The sequence below is a fragment of the Apodemus sylvaticus genome, chromosome 6 (assembly GCF_947179515.1).
Source record: "Apodemus sylvaticus chromosome 6, mApoSyl1.1, whole genome shotgun sequence".
In the NCBI taxonomy this organism is placed as follows: Eukaryota; Metazoa; Chordata; class Mammalia; order Rodentia; family Muridae; genus Apodemus; species Apodemus sylvaticus.
Window position 1 is genome coordinate 106,186,289 of NC_067477.1, and position 19,552 is coordinate 106,205,840.

Here is a 19,552-nt window from a genome sequence, read left to right on the forward strand (position 1 = left end):
TTCTAAAGACCAGGAAGATAGAAAGTGATCATTAGGAAACTTTTCCCTATGCCGATGTGCTCAAGGCTCTTCCCCAGTTTCTTTTCTATTAGTTTCAGTGTGTCTGGAACTGAAACTAATATGTGTAAAATAATAAGTCATATTTTATCACATATTATGTGGAAGTCCCTGATCCACTTGGACTTGATCTTTGTACAAGGAGATAAAAATGGATCAATTTACATTCTTCTGCATGCTAACCACCAGTTGAACCAGCACCATTTGTTGAAAAGTCTATCTTTTTTTCACTGGATGGTTTTAGTTACTTTGTCAATGATCAAGTGACCATACATGTGTGGGTTTATTTCTGGGTCTTCAATTCTATTCCATTGATCTACCTACCTGTCACTGTACCAATACCATGCAGTTTTTTAACACTATTGCTCTGTCATATTGCTTGAGGTCCAGGATATTAATTCTACCAGAAGTTCTTTTATGGTTGAGAATAGGTTTAGCTATCCTGTGTTTTTGTTATTCCAGATGAATTTGAGAATTCCTTTTTCTAACTCTATGAGGAATTGAGTTGGAATTTTGATGGGGATTGCATTGAATCTGGGGATTGCATTGAATCTGTAGATTGCTTTTGGCAAGATGGTCATTTTTGCTATATTAATCCTGACAATCCAAGAGCATGGAAGATTTTTCCATCTTCCGATGTCTTCTTCGATTTCCTTCTTCAGAGACCTGAAGTTATTGTCATACAGATCTTTCACTTGTTTGGTTAGAGTCACCCCAAGATACTTTATATTGTTTGTGGCTATTGTGAAGGGTGTCATTTCCCTAATTTCTTTCTCAGCCTGTTTATCCTTTGAGTATAGGAGGGCTACTGATTTGTTTGAGTTAATTTTATATCTGTCAACATTGCTGAAGTTGTTTATCAGCTGTAGGAGCTCTCTGGTGGAGTGTTTTGGGTCGCTTAAGTATACTATCATATCATCTGCAAATAGTGATAGTTTGAGCACATGGGCGCAGGGGAAAACTTCCTGAACATAACACCAATAGCTTATGCTCTAAGATCAAGAATTGACAAATGGGACCTCATAAAATTACAAAGTTTCTGTAAGGGCAAAAGACACTGTCAATAGGACAAAACAGCAACGAACAAATTGGGAAAATATCTTTACTAACGCTATATCTGACAGGGGTCTAATATTCAAGATATACAAAGAACTCAAGAAGTTAGACTCCAGAGAACCAAATTACCCCATTAAAAATGGGGTACAGAGCTAAACAAAGAATTTTCACCTGAGGAATACCGAATGTCTGAGAAGCACTTAAAGAAATGTTCAACATCCTTAGTCATCAGGGAAATGCAAATCAAAACAACCCTGAGATTTCACCTCACACCAGTCAGAATGGTTAAGATCAAAAACTCAGGAGACAGCAGGTGCTGGCGAGGATGTGGAGAAAGAGGAACACTCCTCTACTGCTATTGGAATTGCAAGCTATAACAACCACTCTGGAAATCAGTTTGGCAGTTCCTGAGAAAACGTGGCATAATACTACCAGAGGACCCTGCTATACCACTCCTGAGCATATACCCTGAGGATTCCCCAGCATGTAATAAGGACACATGCTCCACTATGCTCATAGCAGCCTTATTTATAATAGCCAGAAGCTGGAAAGAACACAGATGTCCCTCAATGGAGGAATGGATACAGAAAATGTGTTATATTTGCACAATGGAATACTATTTAACTATTAAAAACATGAATTCATGAAATTCTTAGGCAAGTACGTGGAATTGGAGAATGTCATCATGAGTGAGGTGACCCAATCACAAAAGAACACACATGTTATGCACTCACTGATAAGTGGATCTTAGCACAGAAGCTTGGAATACCCAAGACACAATTCACATATCAAATGATGCCCAAGAAGAAGGAAGGAAAGGCCCCTGGTCCTGGAAAGGCTCAGTGCAGCAGTATAGGGGAATACCAGGACAGGGAAGCAGGAGGGGTTGATTGGGGAACAGGGGGAGAGGAGAGGGGTATGGGACTTTGGGGGAGGGGGACCAGAAAAGGGGAAATCATTTGAAATGTAAATAAAGAATATATCTAATAAAAGAAAAAAGAAAAAAATAGAAAGTGATCATTAGCGGGAGAGAGGAAAAAGAGGTCGTAAGGGATAATAGAATACACACACACACACAGTTTGAATGCAGAATGCACACAATATGAAAGTCTGTGGGAAATATCAAAGTAGAAAAGTTTAAAAGGAGATGAAGGTAAAGGGAGAGAGGAGAAGACAGGGTGGGTCAACAGTTAACCAAAACTGAAGACAAATTTTTAAAAGCACCTTGGAAGCCAATTATTTTGTTAGAATTTGTAACTCTATTTTTTTAAAAGATTGGAATGGAGACTCTGTGTGAGTGGATAGTACTCTTCCCAGAAGCTGAAGCTAGTAAATGAAAAGCCAGTGCTAGATATGAAATACATCTATCTTGATATAAAATAGATATATTTAGTGAGATATGAAAATATCTATCTTGAGCTATTGGTCAGGGAAGACCCAGAGGATTCTCTAAAACATTACAGGCTATTGCCAGGGCTCTTGGCTTCCCACTTGAATGGTAGTGTAAGAACTCATTACTAAAGACTTCACTTACTTGGGTTGCACAACTCTGAGAAATCCAGTTGGATCTGAGCTAGAAACTTTGTCCCTGCAGGTTAGCTTTCATAGTGCTGGAAGGTACTCTGTCAAATTCTAGGGATGAAAAACCATCAATGGCTCTACCAAGCCATACAGGACACAAGCTACAATAATGACCAGCCTGGTGAGATATGCCCATTGGTACAATAGTGGCATTACTGCTATAGTGGTAGCCAACTGCTTTCTGGTAGTATTTGACAGGAGAAGATACATATCTGTTACTTTATACATTGTCCAGTGGTTCCTTTGGTCTTTGTCCACTTTTACAGCTTGAGATGGAGTATTCTAAAGTGTTTGCTTAGACTGTTGTCTATTCTCACCATTGAGTGTGCATCATGTATTGTAATAGACCCTGCTTATTACAGCCTTTTTGTGTTCTTGTCTGAATTCATTCGTCAGAGATCACAAGGACTGCTGAGGGGTATCAGAGGCAGATCTTGTTATAAGGCCTATGCTTCACTTTTTTGTACCAGCAACATTTGGTAAATTATAAAAACCAGTGTGAATTTGTGTGGTTCTGTCACACAACAGTATAGGGACTGGACTTAGTAGACAGCATGTCTCATTTATCAACTGACTAGTGGCTTATTTCTAATATGCCTTTCATATGTGATGCATCTTTCTCAACATTGTCTGCAATTTACATCTCTCCAGGAACTAGATGGTAACTCAGAGATGATGATGAATGTAGATTTTTAGAGAAAAGAGACCTAACCAATAAATACCCTATGTTATATTAATGGTCACTTCAAACTATGCACCATGTTGTTCCTGCCCTAGACAGTTCCTGTTCAGACTCTTGAGAACGCAGTGGGGTGAGTATCTGAAGCACCTTAGTTTTGAAACAACCAGCAACTCCTTTCTTGTAACCTCCTGGCAATAGAGGCTGAATTCCAGTGAAGCTTCTCTTTGTGTGAAATGAGCATATGAATAAATATGCAAGGACATTTATTGCCTCTAGAGGATTAAGTATGCTTTATGATGCAAAACTGTTTTCTACACAGAACTCAAAAGCAGAGCATTAAATAGAAAAGCACCTGCCTGCTATGGATGCTTTAACATCTTAAGCTTAGGTAAAGTCACACACTAAAAAGACTCTAATATTTGAGGCAAAAATATTGTGTTTTAAATTGCAATTTACACCTGTTTGCCATGTAACCTTGTGCCTGTGGATAGCATAACCTAAAGGCATAGTACAGGAAAGATAATTACTAACTCTACCATCATAGAATTGCTGTGAAAGCAAATAGGAAATGAGTGTAAAATATTGTGCTCAATGAAATTGTTTATGTACCATATAAAAGAGCATAATTTAATGAGTAGCAGTTTATTTATATGAGCTCAGCAAATAAATGTCATGGGATACTACAGAATACATTTTTCATCATCAATCATTGCTAAGGTTGTAAGTGGTCTACAAACTGTTAGCTTTGCATATATATATATATATATATACATTAAGTGACTATCAAGTGCCAGGTAGACAAATATTGTCCCATTAAAATGCTAGACACTGAATGCTGAAAGAGTAGAAAGTTTACAGAGTCTCAAATTTTATATTTGGGACAACCATGTCCTGCTTAGGATTGATGTTAGTTGGTTAGTACTAATTAAATCAGCCACAGAGACTGACTGGATTATTTGCTTAAGTATCATCTGTGTTCATATTTTTGTCTCATCTTCATAAAATCCTTATCAGAAAAGTGTCTACTATATTCATAGGAAAGGGACATTCTTATTTCTCAAGTTCAGAGGAGTCCAGGCAAAATCTAAGCATATGACCTTGCTAATTCCCTATCACTATTAGACCAGATCCCATTTTACATTTTAGTTGCTGGGCGTTTGGATTCATACTTTTTCTGTAGCTAAAAAAATCCAAAAAAAAAAAAAAAAAAAAAAAAAAAATCCAAAAAAAACCAAAAAAACAAAACACCACCACCACCAACAAAAAACCCATAGGAAACAGAAATTGAGAAAAGGAGAACTGAGTTTTCAGTTTGGTCAAACTGGGGTGTGAACAACTCTAAGTTTCCTCTGCCTTCCCTGTAACAGTGTTATATATATTCATAGACAAGAAGAAACAAAAGACAGGAAATCTTTATATGCTAATTTAAACCCTGGGAACTGTGTGAATCTCTTAGTGTGAGGAGGAACCAAGGCAACCACTTCCTCTCCCTGGCACAAGGTTTTCCCATTTCTCTTCCCCTAGCATGGGCATGTTGGAGGACATTTTAGTCCTTTGGGTCATTGTCTAGTCTGATAGCTGGGAGGGTCACCAGTGCCTCCTGGCTACCTTGGATACACTTGTGTTTGGAAACCAACTACTTTACCAACTGTCTTAGTTTCTTTTTCTGTTACTGTGATACAACACCCTGACTAAGACAGTTCAAAAAGGAAGCGTTTATTTTAGTTCACAGTCAGAGGTGAGGGAGTCAAGGTGACAAGAGCTTGACATAGCTGGTCACATCATATCCATGACCAGAACACAGGGAGAGATAAATGCTGTGCTTGTCTGCATACTGCTCCATGTCTTTCCTTCACTTACACCAATGTTTCTCAACCATCCTAATACTGTGACCCTTTAGTATAGTTCCTCATGTTGTGCTGACCCCAATCCATAAAAATATTTCTGTTGCTACCTCACAACTGTAATTTTGTTACTGCTAAGAATCACAATGTAAATATTTTTGGAGATAGAAGTTTGCCAAAGGTGTCTTGAGATTTGCTGACCTACACAGTCCAGTATTCCAGCCAGGGTATGGTCCCTTGCACAGTGGCTGCATCTTCCCCTCTCAATTAAGGCAACCAAGATAAACTCCCGTGGGCATGCTCAGAGAGCCATCTCCATAAGTCCATATCATCAAATTCACAATTAAAGCTACCATACCAAATTTACCTGTGTGGTTCTTTGATTGTTATGTAATCTTAAACACCAGGATATGATATTATCTTGTTAGTCTAATTTTGTGATAGGTTCTTTAATCATGAACCCATGAAGTCCAATGAGTGTGAAAGGAAATGTTTCCCCTTTCCACCCACCAGTGGGCGAATCCGCCTCCTGGATCCAATCACAGAGCTTTGATGACATCAATTTTACCTTTTTCTATCACCTTTTTAGTCCTCATAGGTTAACAAGGCTTTTAAAAGGCAGTGAAATTTAGCATCCTTACTCCCCTCAAACAGCCACACTTAAGTAGGGGGTTCAAATGAAAAATTGCTGAGAATTGCACTAAGCATTTGAAATGATGTCCAATACATTCACCTGTAGGATTTGAAGTAAAACCTCCATTTGAGAGGGAAAGCCAGTGTATTATGGTTCTAGCTATAGGGGTTTCTTTGCAAGAAGTAAGGACCTTTAAAAGTCAAGTACTTGAGACTGAGAAGAAAACACAGTCACACAAAAGAAATCTTAGATGGGTTCCCGGGTCAGCAAACATTATGATTAAAATTGCTCCTGTCAAGCGGGAGGTTCTTAATGAAAGCCTCCTGTCTCCCAGCTCTTCTGATCAAAATCTTTTCATCTTGATGTATTTTCACTGCCACTCTGTCTGTCTCTTGCTCAAGTCTAATAAATATACTCTTCTACCATCACAGTCGTAATCAGCTTCTTTTGTGGCAAAAGGAGGAGTATCAATCAGAGCCTGGCATAGTTTTAAATTCCCCTTCTTAAAAACTTTCCATTCCTAAGCCGCCTTTTTGTGCCTCTCAACTCTTCACCCACCTGGCAATTAAATCCCTCATCATTTATTGACTCATTAAGAGTATAGTAAATGAAACTAGGTCTGGCTGTGCAACATGTAATCCCAGCTCTTGAAAGAGAAGTGGGAGGCAAGGTGAAGGTGGCATTGTTGGGAAGCTGGATGACACAGAGTGGGAGTGATAAAGACACTCCCAGAGCAAAAGACTTCTGGGATCATGACAGAGTTAGGAGAATATTCCAGAGGCAAAAGGGAGCAAGTAAGACCTGGATAGTGAATGAGTAGTGAGGAGGGCATTACTTTACACCACAAGGAGGTCATATTCGGATGCTGGAAGCTGACATTAGCTAGGGACCCAGGTATAGGTGATAGGAAATGAAAGAAAAAAACCAAGCTAGTCAAAAGTGGGAACAAAGGCAGAACAGCTGGACCTTTGAGATGCTAAAAATACAAGACAAATGGGCTTGCTGATAGATGGGCTGTGGTCAAGGAGAAAGAATTGTATTATTTTCCAGCATTGTTGTTTAAGTGTCAATATAATTTTAATATTAATGACATCACTTTAAGTGATCATGAGATAAAGAATTCAGAGCAGATGAGAAGCAGCTCAATAGAGCAGAGCTCTTAGCAGACAGTAGGCGATATATGGGAGGAAAGAACCCAAGCCTTTATAGTGGACAAAAGTCAAAGCATGAATTTGGTGTCTTGTCTCAGAAATCGTTGCCAAGATCCATGCTGTGAAGGGGCCTATGAAGGCTCTAAAAAGTTTATACTTCCACATCATGTGTAAGTATTTGGAGTGTGTATGTATTTGTATGTGCACATGTGTGTGAATTGATATAGGAAACAGATTTTATTTCTTTGCTTATGGGTCTCAGTTTTTTCAATATTGTTTGTCAAAGAGACCATCTTTTCTCAGTTGTGAATTCTCCCCACTTTGATAATAATCATGTGCTGACAGTACGTGCTAACATTTATTTCTTGACTGTCTGGTTTGGTTATTGGACTGTCTGTCTGTCTGTCTGTCTGTCTGTCTGCCTTGAAGCCAATCTTGTGTAATGTTGCCATTTACTGCATGTTTGCAATAGCTTTGCTCAGGTTCTATTGTGATTATGTACATATTTTAGGTTTATCTTTCTTTTTAAATTTGAGATTGGTTCTCACTCTGTAGCCAAGGTTGACCTGGAACCTCCTGTGTAGCTCAATCTTATCACCTTCCTGCCTTAGCCTCCTGAATGCTGAGATTACAGATGTGGGCACCGTAATTAGCATGGTTAAATTAATACAAATTCTCTTCATAAAAAATGGCATTAGGATTTTGATAAGAATTTCATGTTTGTCTACCTATCTATCAAGTATGTATGTATGTATGTATGTATGTATGTATGTATGTATGTATGTATCTATCTATCTGCCAATCATCTTTGGATAGTATATAAATTTTAACATATAAAGTCTTCCTATCCATGACCAAAAATGTCTCTTGGCTTGTTTTTGTCTAAATTGCTTTCAGCAATTTTTTGATAGTTTTCAATATAAGGTCTTTTATTTCTGTGGCTAAGCTCAGCCGAAGTATTTTGTTCTTCTGGGTGCAATTGTGAGTAAGATTGTTTTCTTAAATTAGTGTTTCAATTGCATTTTTGTTAGTGTAGAGAAAATGACTTATTTTTTCTAATACTCATCTGGATATGCCATGAATGTGAATCTATTAGTGGGATCATGTCAAATTAAGATGTCTCAGAATGGCAAAGGAAAAAAATATCAATAGGATGAAAACCTACTGATGAGGAGAAAATATTTTAAGCCCTTAATCTGATAAGGGAGTAATAGACAAATTGTGGAATAAAATCCCTCAATGCCATAAAAAATCATCAAACAAATACACACATCCTGAAGGTCTAGAGGTAGATCTGGTATGTTCTATGATGGGGTTCCAGGCAGGATTTCAGGTCACTAGGCTTGGTCGCCAACACCTTTAACCACTGTAAACTGGTTTTCTTATATACCTTTTAAGAATCTGAATATAATAGATTTTCCCATATATCCAGTTATTAAGTCACAAGAAACTGTGACAATGAAACTATCTCATCCTACCTACTCCAGGAGATGACTTTACTGATATCTACATAACAACTATGGGCCATGGAGTTTTATTTCAACTTCCCATTTACTGCAAAATTATTTGTGACACAGCCATCCATCTAGGATCTTTATGTGCACCTCCAGACATGTTGCACAAGTCATCAACACAGGAAATAATCCTGTTCACTATGGAATAGCTCTGATGTCTGGAATGGACCCCCTACCCCCTGAGGATAAGTAAAATTTGTACTCACCTTGCTATACCCAGACCTAAGTTGTTTACATATAAGATACTTGATCTTCTGAGAAATCTGAAGATAGTTAACCCTAGTCTTTCATAAAATTGAAATTATAGCAATATATATATATATATATATATATATATATATATATATATATATATATATATATATACCAGATACCTGCTCACTCTGAGTCCCCAGACAAACTTCCTTTATGTTTTTCACTTATTGGTTCTTCTGCTAAGCTCTGTGTTGTGCCTTTCTGTGCCCTCAATAGGATGTTGTTTTAATCATGAATTGCCATTAAAATCCAAAGACATTTTTGTTGAATTTTTGAATGAAGGCATTTGTTCCTTGGAGAAGTGCTCTAAATTCCCACATTAATGCACTAAATGCCTATAGCCATTGTATTTTTTTTCTGATATAATTTTTTTACTGCACTGGCCTAGAACTTCCCACATATCTAGGGCTGATCTGAATTTGAACAGCAGCAGCAGCAGCAGCAACAGCAGCAACAGCAGCAACAACAACAGCAGCAACAACAACAGCAGCAACAACAATAATGCAATCTCGCCTTGGCCTCCCAATTACCGAGATTAAAGGCACATGTCACATTTGATCATATTTCTCACAGGTCCATCGTCTAGATATTTTTCTGGCCCTGCTTCAGATCGACAGTATGTGGTTTAGGGCACTGCCACACAGCTCCCCTTTACTCACATCTCTGTTTCGATGGAAATGACAATTATCTCTTTGCTAGTTCCATAAAAGTTGAATGGAAGATCACTTACAGGGAGGGAGACATCAGGCATAAATGCTCAATAGTACCACAATACCCTCACGGGCTGTGGCGTGCTCTACCTTTAGTATAGCTTTCCTGTTACCAAGGCCCTGAATTGTTAGCAATTGTGAAATTTTGAAAGGTAACTTGGAACACATTTGGCTTCTATTTCTCCCCCTTAGTTGCCTTCACTACGCTGGTCTCTATCAGCTATTTATGCTATAGTAAGAATAAAGAACTTAACATATAGATTTCTTTAAATGTGTAATTTTTTTCCCTACTGGAACTAGCTCATCGGTGGCTGGCTATACTGCTCTTCATAATATGTTGTTTGGACCAGAGACACAGCTTAATCAATAAGTACTTGCATGAGGACCTGCATTTAGTCCCCAGAACAATGTCACTAAAACTCTGGTCATGGTGGCATGAAATTGTCATCCCAACTCTTGGGAGGTAGAGATAGATAGATCCTTAGAATAGGTGGCCTCTCAGCTCAGCCAAATAAATGAACACCAGGTCAATGAGTGATCCAGTCTCAATAAACAAAGTTTATGGCTTTTGAGAAATCACACCTAAAAATTTCCATCCTCTATACTCATGTGTTCACATGTTCACACACATACAAAAACACACAATGTAACTTATGGTCATCTCACTACTCCCTGTTGCTTCCAAAATTCAGGTTTTATATTTTCACTACAAGTGCAATTTCACTGTATATTTATTTCCTTTTCATCACAGTGTCTTCATATTTGCTGAAGGAGAAAAAGTAAAATCAATTTTCTATTAAAATTCTGTTTTCCACTGCTAAGTTATTTAATAAAATCATCATTTGCAATGTGTCTGGTCAGTAATTAATGTTTTATGTGTCTGGAGTAAAATAATAGACAATACAAATGCTCTCAGATTGTTACTTTAGTTTGGTTGAAGCCTATTGTGACAGTTCTACAGTCTCTAAAGGGAAGAATAACACTAGGAGACACAGGGCAGATATACTGGTTTAATTTTTTTTATTGACTATATTCTTCATGCACATTTCAAATGTTATACCCATTTCTGGTTTCCCCCCTCTATGAAAACTCCCAACCCATCCTCCCATTCCCTGTCTCCAAGAATATACTCCTCCACCCAACACACTCCCACGGCCCCTACTCGATTTCCCCACACTGGGGCCTCTATTGAGCCTTCACAGGACCAAGGACCTCTTCTCCCACTGATGCCTGACAAGGCATTCTTATGCCACTCTTTTGGCTGGAACCACGTGTACGCCTTGGTTGATGGTTTAGTCTCTGGGAGCCCTGGGGCAACTGGTTGGCTGACATTGTTCTTCCCTTGGGGCTGCAACCCTCTCCCCCCCCCCCGCCCCCCATAGCACCTCCAGTCCGCCTTCCAACTCCTCCATTGTGAACCTTGTGCTCAGTCCAATGATTGGCTGCCAGTATTTGCCTCTGTATCTATAAGGCTCTGGCAGGGCCACTCCAAAAGACACCCAAACAGGTTCCTTTTGGTATGCACTTCTTGTTATCCATAGTAGATTTGGGGTTTGGTGACTGTTTATAGGATGAATCCCCAGGTAGGACAGTCTTTCCTTCAGTCTCTGCTCCAAACTTTGTCTCCATAGTTGTTCCTGTGAATATCAGTTTAATTTTAAGTGGGAATTTCTAGATTCCCACATCATTGTTACATGTCCCATATGTTACACAGCAACTAAAGTAGATTCAGAAACATATTGTGTAGTAGCCAATGTTACTCTGAGAATAATTCATATTTTAAGGCAGGAATTAAGTTGTGCTTTGTGTGATTTTTAAGGTCAAACAAACTAGGATTTTGCTCAAGAAATAGAGGCTAGCGGGATGGCTCAGCAGTTAAAAGTCTGCTGTTCTTACAGAGAACACAAGTTTGGTTCTAAGCACCTAAACCAGGCAGCTCACAATCATCTATAGCTTCACGTTTTGGGAATTTGATGCCTTTTTAGCCCCTACAGGCACATGCAATAAACAGGAGCAGGCAGGCTCAGGCGCACACTCACCATGAAGGAAAAGCAACAAACTTAAAAAAAGAAACCAAAACCAAAACCAAAACCAAAACCAAAACCAAAACCAAAACCAAAAACCCACTGTGTGGGAGGGAATAGAAAAACCAAACAAACATGCATTTATTTATTTATTTGCAAATACATTACATGTCAGAAATTAGAGTTAGGTTCATGGATTTTGAACTCAAATATGGCCCGATTTAAAACCCCAAATGCCAGGGCTATGCCAAGCCTTAGGGGAACAGAGTGTAGGACAGAGTGTCGCATGCAGGTCAAAAGATGACGACTTCCAGCCTTGTTGGAAAGTTAACTTTTTCTTACTGTTCTGTGCTAAAAACTTAATTCTCTTACTGTTCTGTGCTTCACTAAACACTTGGAAACAACTCTTTATCTCTCCTATTATTTACTTTATAATTCTCTGTGCTTGAGTAAGTGCTGGAAAACTTAACTCATACGTTATAAACTTACTTTATAATTATCTGGCAATTACTATATGTAGCAAAACAGCAGGGAATTCAGTAGAGGATTTATTGCTAAGGTCTTTTTCTTTCCCTCTTGCCTGGAAGTCCTAGCTCTCACTGGTCAGGCAAGAGGGAAGCTTGGAACAATTAACTTTTAGTAAACCAGGAGAAGAAAGTCATGCTTTGCAGAAGAATGCAAATTGATCCATTCTTAGCTTCTTGTTCTAAGCTCAACTCCAAGTGGATCAAGGACCTCCACATAAAACCAGACACACTGAAACTACTAGAAAAGAAACTGGGGAAGACCCTTGAGGACATGGGCATAGGGGAAAAGTTCCTGAACTAAACACCAATAGCTTATGCTCTAAGATCAAGAATTGACAAATGGGACCTCATAAAATTACAAAGTTTCTGTAAGGCAAAGGACACTGTCAAAAGGACAAATGGCAACCAAAAAATTGGGAAAAGATCTTCACGAACCCTACATCCAACAGAGGGCTAATATCCAATATATACAAAGAACTCAAGAAGTTAGACTCCAGAGAACCAAATAACCCTATTAAAAATGGGGTACAGAGCTAAACAAGGAATTTTCACCTGAAGAACTTCGGATGGCTGAGAAGCACCTTAAGAAATGTTCAACCTCATTAGCCATTAGGGGAATGCAAATCAAAACAACCCTGAGATTTCACCTCACACCAGTCAGAATGGCTAAGGTTAAAAACTCAGGAGACAGCAGGTGTTGGCGAGGATGTGGAGAAAGAGGAACACTCCTCCACTGCTGGTGGGATTGTAAGATGGTACAAACACTATGGAAATCAGTCTGGCGATTCCTCAGAAAATTGGGCATGACACTTCCGGAGGACCTTGCTATACCTCTCCTGGGCATATACCCAGAGGATTCCCCAGCATGCAATAAGGACACATGCTCCACTATGTTCACAGCAGCCTTATTTATAATATCCAGAAGCTGGAAGGAACCCAGATGTCCCTCAATGGAGGAATGGATACAGAAAATATGGTATATTTACACAATGGAATACTACTCAGCAATTAAAAACAATGAATTCATGAAATTTTTAGGCAATGGTTGGAACTGGAAAATATCATCCTAAGTGAGGTAACCCAATCACAAAAGAATACACATGGAATGCAATCTCTGATAAGTGGATATTAATTAGCCCAGAAGCTCAGAATACTCGAGACACAATTAGCATGTCAAATGATTCCCATGAAGAAGGAAGTAGAGGGCCTTGGTCAGAGAAAGGCTTGATCCAGCATTGTAGGGGAGTACCAGGACAGAGAAATGCGAGGGGGTGATTGGGGAATGGGTGGAGAGAAGAAGGCTTATGGGACATATGGGGAGAGGGGAACTGGGAAAGGGGAAAACATTTGGAATGTAAACAAAGAATATAGAAATTTAAAAAAAAGAAAGTCATGCTTGCAGAAAGAACAACTTTTGACACAAGCAAATATTCATAAACACTCACATTTTCATACATATATTTATACACATACAGACATATCTATCGGCCAGACCACCTGTTTCATCAACTCCACAAGTATTCATTCATACTTATATATATATAGCAGATTAAGCAAAAAAAAAAAAAAAAAAAAAAAAACCAAAACCAAAAACAAAAACAAAAAAAAACCAAAAACAAAAAACCCCATGATTCATTGAGCAAGCGCCAGCACAGAAAGAACTCACCCATTCTGGATTGAAAATAAGCTCCAACCTTTATTGCTAAGAGAAAGAAAATGTTTCAACCTTTCTATTGCTGAATGAAAGAAACCTAACTCTGCAAGAAAAAAGCCCTGTCCTTGTCAGCAAGAAGAAGCCCTGCTATTAAGAAAAGAATGGCCTCAGTAAGAAAAGCCTGCCGAGTGTACTCTGTTCTGCTCTCTTATTCTGTTCTGGGTTGTTATTGTTATTGTTCCTAGTTCTCTTTTTCAGGATACAAGATCACATGGTATTCCTAGCTCTTTTTTTTTTTTTAAAGTTCACAAGTGCAAACATAAGTTCAAATTATGAATTGAATAAAAAGTTACAGAAATAATGTTTACATATGTTTCCATTAAGACTAGCTATCTATTCCTTATCCATCACTAGTTTCACATGTTCATTAACCTCCTACAGGCTGGGTCTATGACCTTGGGGCTTACAGAAGACAGTGAAGTCCATCAAACTTGTTTTTGAGGCCTCCTGGAAGACCCTTGACATGGGAGCCAGGCACCAGTGGGTCAAGTTCATGGACCAATCAAGAGGGAGGGTCTGCATCCAGGAGTCTTCACTCTGAAATTGGAGGGATTTGTGCTCACACAGCTGGTGGCACCATATGGGCAAGGTTGCCAGTGCCTTAGGGGTATATTTAGCTATGAGTATGGTCAGGAGCTGAGTTTGTATGGACAGTTGCAGCTAATGGCCCAGGGCCTCACCTGGGGAGTTCAGGCTGCTGCTGCTGCTGTGTGTAGCCTGCCCTTAGAATGTCTTATTTTGTAACAACTGACCCATGTATATGGTTAATATATGGAAATTCAATATATTTTATAGTTAAAGTATTCTATAGTAAACAATGTTTCTAGCAAATTGTAGCGACCCCATCTATGAAGTATTCCTTTTGTACCACAGCCCTTGGATTACCAGAGATGTGAATCTTGTAACATAAGAATGTGGTCTATGACCATCTTGTGTTAAGAGGCTGGGAAGGAGGGTATCCCAGCATGAAGCCTCATTGGTAAGGACTTGTGGGCAACAGATTAACCACTGTATCTACAAATCCTTTAATTAAAACATCTCCCCAAACTGCAAAAAAGGTGTTTAAAACAATAATTCGTATGTCTTAAGTTAGCACAATTTTATCAAGCGGCAACTCATCTGCCTTATATCTAATTAGTATTGACATTTTGTATTGATAAACCAGACACTTTTTTATTTTCTGTCCTTGTACCTATAATAATTGTCCATACCTGGTTTTATGACTTTTAGTTTTCACATAATGGTTTCACAGCCGTCCCAGAAAGAATTTCCCAGATTATAAATCTGTTTCACACCTGATTTCTATCTTAGTGCAATTAGCTCATGCCACATGAAGATTTACAAAGCCCTAATTGCAGCCTTTATATTATAAAGGGCTCAGATTTTACTTGCATAAATTTAGGAATTATATAGAATTATTATTAGCAATGACATTATCAATTTGTTTACAGAGCATCATTACAAGACAGTACATCTTTGTTGCTCTGTAGAAAAATTGCCCCATAAGGTGAGCAAATGCCCAGAAATTATCAGAACATTTAATAATGACAGGAAAGGCATATCAGCTGCAAGAATCATTCCTAAAATGAGATTTCTAAAGGCTGTACAATTCAGAATTTACCCATCACAGACTATGCAAAAATGGTGGGCCATCTCCAGGAAAGTCATCTGCTAGCCTTTAGCTCTCCTAGATGACTCCTGACAGTCAAATGCCAACCTTTCCATTGTTTAGGATTGACCTTTAGTCACATGTCACACTGAGTCTTCATTGTTTTCTCATTTGCACAATGGGGCAATAACAGGATATATCTTCATATCTTGAGAAGATAAACAAAATTGGTAGACCTTTGACCCAACTAACCAAAAACATAAAGGAGAAAACCCAAGCCAACAGAATCTGAAATAAACAAAGAAGCTTTACAGTAGACACCAAAAGAAAGCCAGAATATTATAAGGGAATATTTTAAAATTAAAATTAAGTCAAGAAGATATCAACAACCTAAACAGACCCATAACAAACAACAAGATTGAAATAGTAATAAAATCCTCCCAGCTAAAATGAAGTACATGACCAGATAGATTCACAACAGAATTCTACCAGTAATTCAGTGATCATCTACAACCATGCCTTCTTTAACTGTTAAGCAGAAATAAATGAATGAATGAATAAATGAAGAAAGAAAGAAAGAAAAGAAAAATAATAAAAAACAGATGGAGCAATTTCAATTATTTTCTAAAAAGCAAGTATCACGCTAATACAAAACCAGGTAAAGACACAACAGAAAGAGAAAATTACAGGCTAATATCCCTGATAGACTCAGAAATACTCAACAAAATAATTGCAAACAGAACATTGATAAACACCAAAGGTATACCCTATACTTGTTAGCGTTATCTCTGAAATGTAAGGATGGCTCAACATATACAAGTCAATAAGTGTAATAAACCTCAGAAAAAGATTTAAAGACAAAAAATCTCATGATCCTCTTAATAGGTACTAATACGCATCATGCTTTGACAAAATCCAGCATGCCTTCACGATAAAATGTACAGGGGATAGTGGACATCCCTGTCTCATTCCAGCACACTGAAAACTCTTTATAAAAAACTTATAGCTAACATCTGATCTTAGATGGGGAAAAGCTTGAAACAATGCCACTGAAGGCTGGAATGAGACAGGGATGTCCACTATCCCCTGTACATTTCAATGTTGTGCTGGAAATACTTTGGAAATTAAGTGGGAACAAATAGAGAAAGAAGTAAAACTATCCCTATTTGTAGATGATATGATATTACACATTAGAGATCCATTATATTGTACCTGAAAACTTCTAGAAACAATTAACTAGGTAAAGAAGAAACCCACAGAATGAGAGAATTGTTTGCAAGCTACATATCTGACAGAAGATTAATGTTGAGAATATACAAATAATTAAAAAGAAATCCAAAACAGAACAACAACAAAACAAAACCAAAACCAAAACCAAGAACACATAACCCATTCATAAACTGTGCTGGGATATGAATAGAGAATTTAGAAATGAAAAAACTGGCTAGGAATTATCTAAAGAATATTCGTCATCCCTAGCAATTGGGGTAATGAAAATCAGAACAACTTTGATATTTCATCTTACTCCAATCATAGTGGCAGTGGTTAACGGAACACCCAAAACAAATGCCAGAGGGCATGTGGGAAAAAGGTAATCCTCATATACTCTTGGTGAGATTGTAAACTGGAGCAGCTACTATAGAAACCATTGTGGAGAATTCTTTTTGCTGTTGTTGTTCTTTTTGATTGGTTATTTTATTTATTTGTATTTCAAAGGTTAGCCCCTTCCCTATTTCCCCTCCATACACTCCCTATCATATCCCTCCACCCATCAACTCCTGCCTTACTGTCCTAGCATTCCCCTTCGCTGGGGGATCAAGCCTCCACAGGATCAAGGGCCTCCCCTTCCCATTGAGGTCAGATAAGGCAATCCTCTGCTACATAGCAGTTGGAGTCACGGGTCTCTCCATGTATACTCTTTGGTTGGTGGTTTAGTGGCTGAGAGCTCTGGGGGCAGGTTGATATTGTTCTTTCTGTGGGGTTGCAAACCCCTTCAGCTACCCCAGTCCTTTCCCTAACTTCTTCATTGAGGTTCCCTGCTCAGCCCAGTGGTTGGCTGCGAATATCTGCATCTGTATTGGTCAGTATCTGGCAGAGCCTCTCAGTGGGTAGCCATACTAGTCTCCTGTCAGCAAGCGCTTCTTGGCATCCGCAATAGTGTCTGGGTTTGGTGTCTACAGATGGGATGGATTGCTAGGAGGAGCAGTCTCTGGGGCAGAAAGGAACAATGACTCCCATGAAGAAGTAAGGAGAGGGCCCTGATCCTGGAAAGGCTTGATCTAGCATTGGAGGGGAGTAACAGGACAGAGAAAAAGGAGAGAGGTGATTGGAGAATGGGTGGAGAGAAGAAGGTTTATGGGACATATGGGGAGGGGGGAACTGGGAAAGGGGAAATCATTTGGAATGTAAACAAAGAATATAGAAAATAAAAATATATAATTAAAAAAATAAATTGAAAAATATATTTGAGATGAGTAGGTGGTCTAATCCATCAATTGGGGCCGTGCATAACCTCTGGATATGGTCTCTACAGGTTCTCTCCCCCCCGTTTTTTGGCTATTTCAGCTACTGTCACCCCTGTTGGGTCCTGGGAGCCTCTTGCTTTCCTGGCATCTGGCACTTTCTAGTGGCTACCCCCCCCCCCCGCCAGTTCACCATCCCTCATTTGCTACACACTTCTGCTCAATTTCCTGACCCTCTGTACTGCTCCTCCATTTTCTCCCACACCTGGTCATGTCCCCCTTCTTACCTCTCCCTCCTTTCTCTCCCAGGTCTCTCTTTCCCTCTACCTCCCATGATTATTTTGTTCTCCTTTCTATACAGGATTGAAGCATCTACACAGTATTCACAATAGCTAGAAAATGGAACAAATTCCTACAAGCAATGAATGGATAATGAAAACATGACACTCATACACTGTGGAATACTGTTAAGCATTAAGAAAAATGAAACCATGAATTTTGCAGGTAAATGCATGGCACTAGAAAAGATTATATTGACCCAGGCAACCCATATCCACAAAGGCAAACATCACATGTTTTCTCTTGTTGGAGGCTTCTGGTTCCTGATCTTTAGATGTGATTACACATCTTGGAGTGTCTACAGAAACCAGAAATATAAAATGGGATCAATGCCAGGATAGGGGAGTTGGGGTACAGTAGAGTGGAGCATAGTAAGGTGCAAGTGATTTTCATCAGGGAAATGAGAAATGGGGCTCTTTAGGGGGAGGAAGGAGGTAAATTTGGAAGGAGGGTAAAATAGCAATATGAATGTCTCAAAAAGTCACAGGGATTCATAGTATTATACATAATTCTGGAATGAATATTCATATATTGTTTTTAATGAACTTTTAAAATCTGAGCTGATGGTGCTTCCTCTGTTCAAAGCCCACCTAACAAAAAAACTAATACCAGACATGAAAAACTCCCTTTTAAGATGTTAACCAGGATACCCAAGAGAGTTCCAAGCACATAGCCTACTGCTGTTGCCTTCAGTTGTCCCCCAGAGGTGGGAGGTAGGTCCCTATTGCAGGAGTCAGCATGAACTTCAGGAACAGGGCCCAGACACCCTTGAGCTATGACATGAAAGCTTCCTCCCTGAAGACTAGCTTTCATGATACAAAAGTCACCAGAAAAGCTTCCAAGGGAGGAAAGCAACCCACAGTCCTCAGCTTTGAAACCTATGAGCCACAACCATGATCAGTATCTTAGAATATCTCTAAGAGTGCAGTAGTGGCATGCATATCTTAGTGGTAACCAATAGTTTTCAAATTGAAATTAGACATTTTCATCAAGAGAGAAACTATGCTTGGTACTGGAAACCTAATTAACTACTCAGTGCTGGTGAAGTCTTTTTTTTACTGGAGAAAAATCATCAACAACTGATATATAAAAGTAGCTTAATCCCTAACAACAATCTATAAACATTTATAGATCGAGGACTACACATACCCACTGATAAGTGTAGTCCTCACCCCTCCTCAAGTAAACTTCTTTTTGTAATAGGCAGAGACCACTACTGAAAACCACAACCAATCAAACTCCAAAGTGGTCGAGCCTAGTCTCAATAGATACATTTACAAAATAGTCCCACAACTAAGGCTCAGGGAATATTGAAGAAGAGGAAAGTGGAAAGATTGTACGATCCAGAGGAGCAGAGAGTCTGACATATTTTAGTAATGTCAGAAGCTTCACT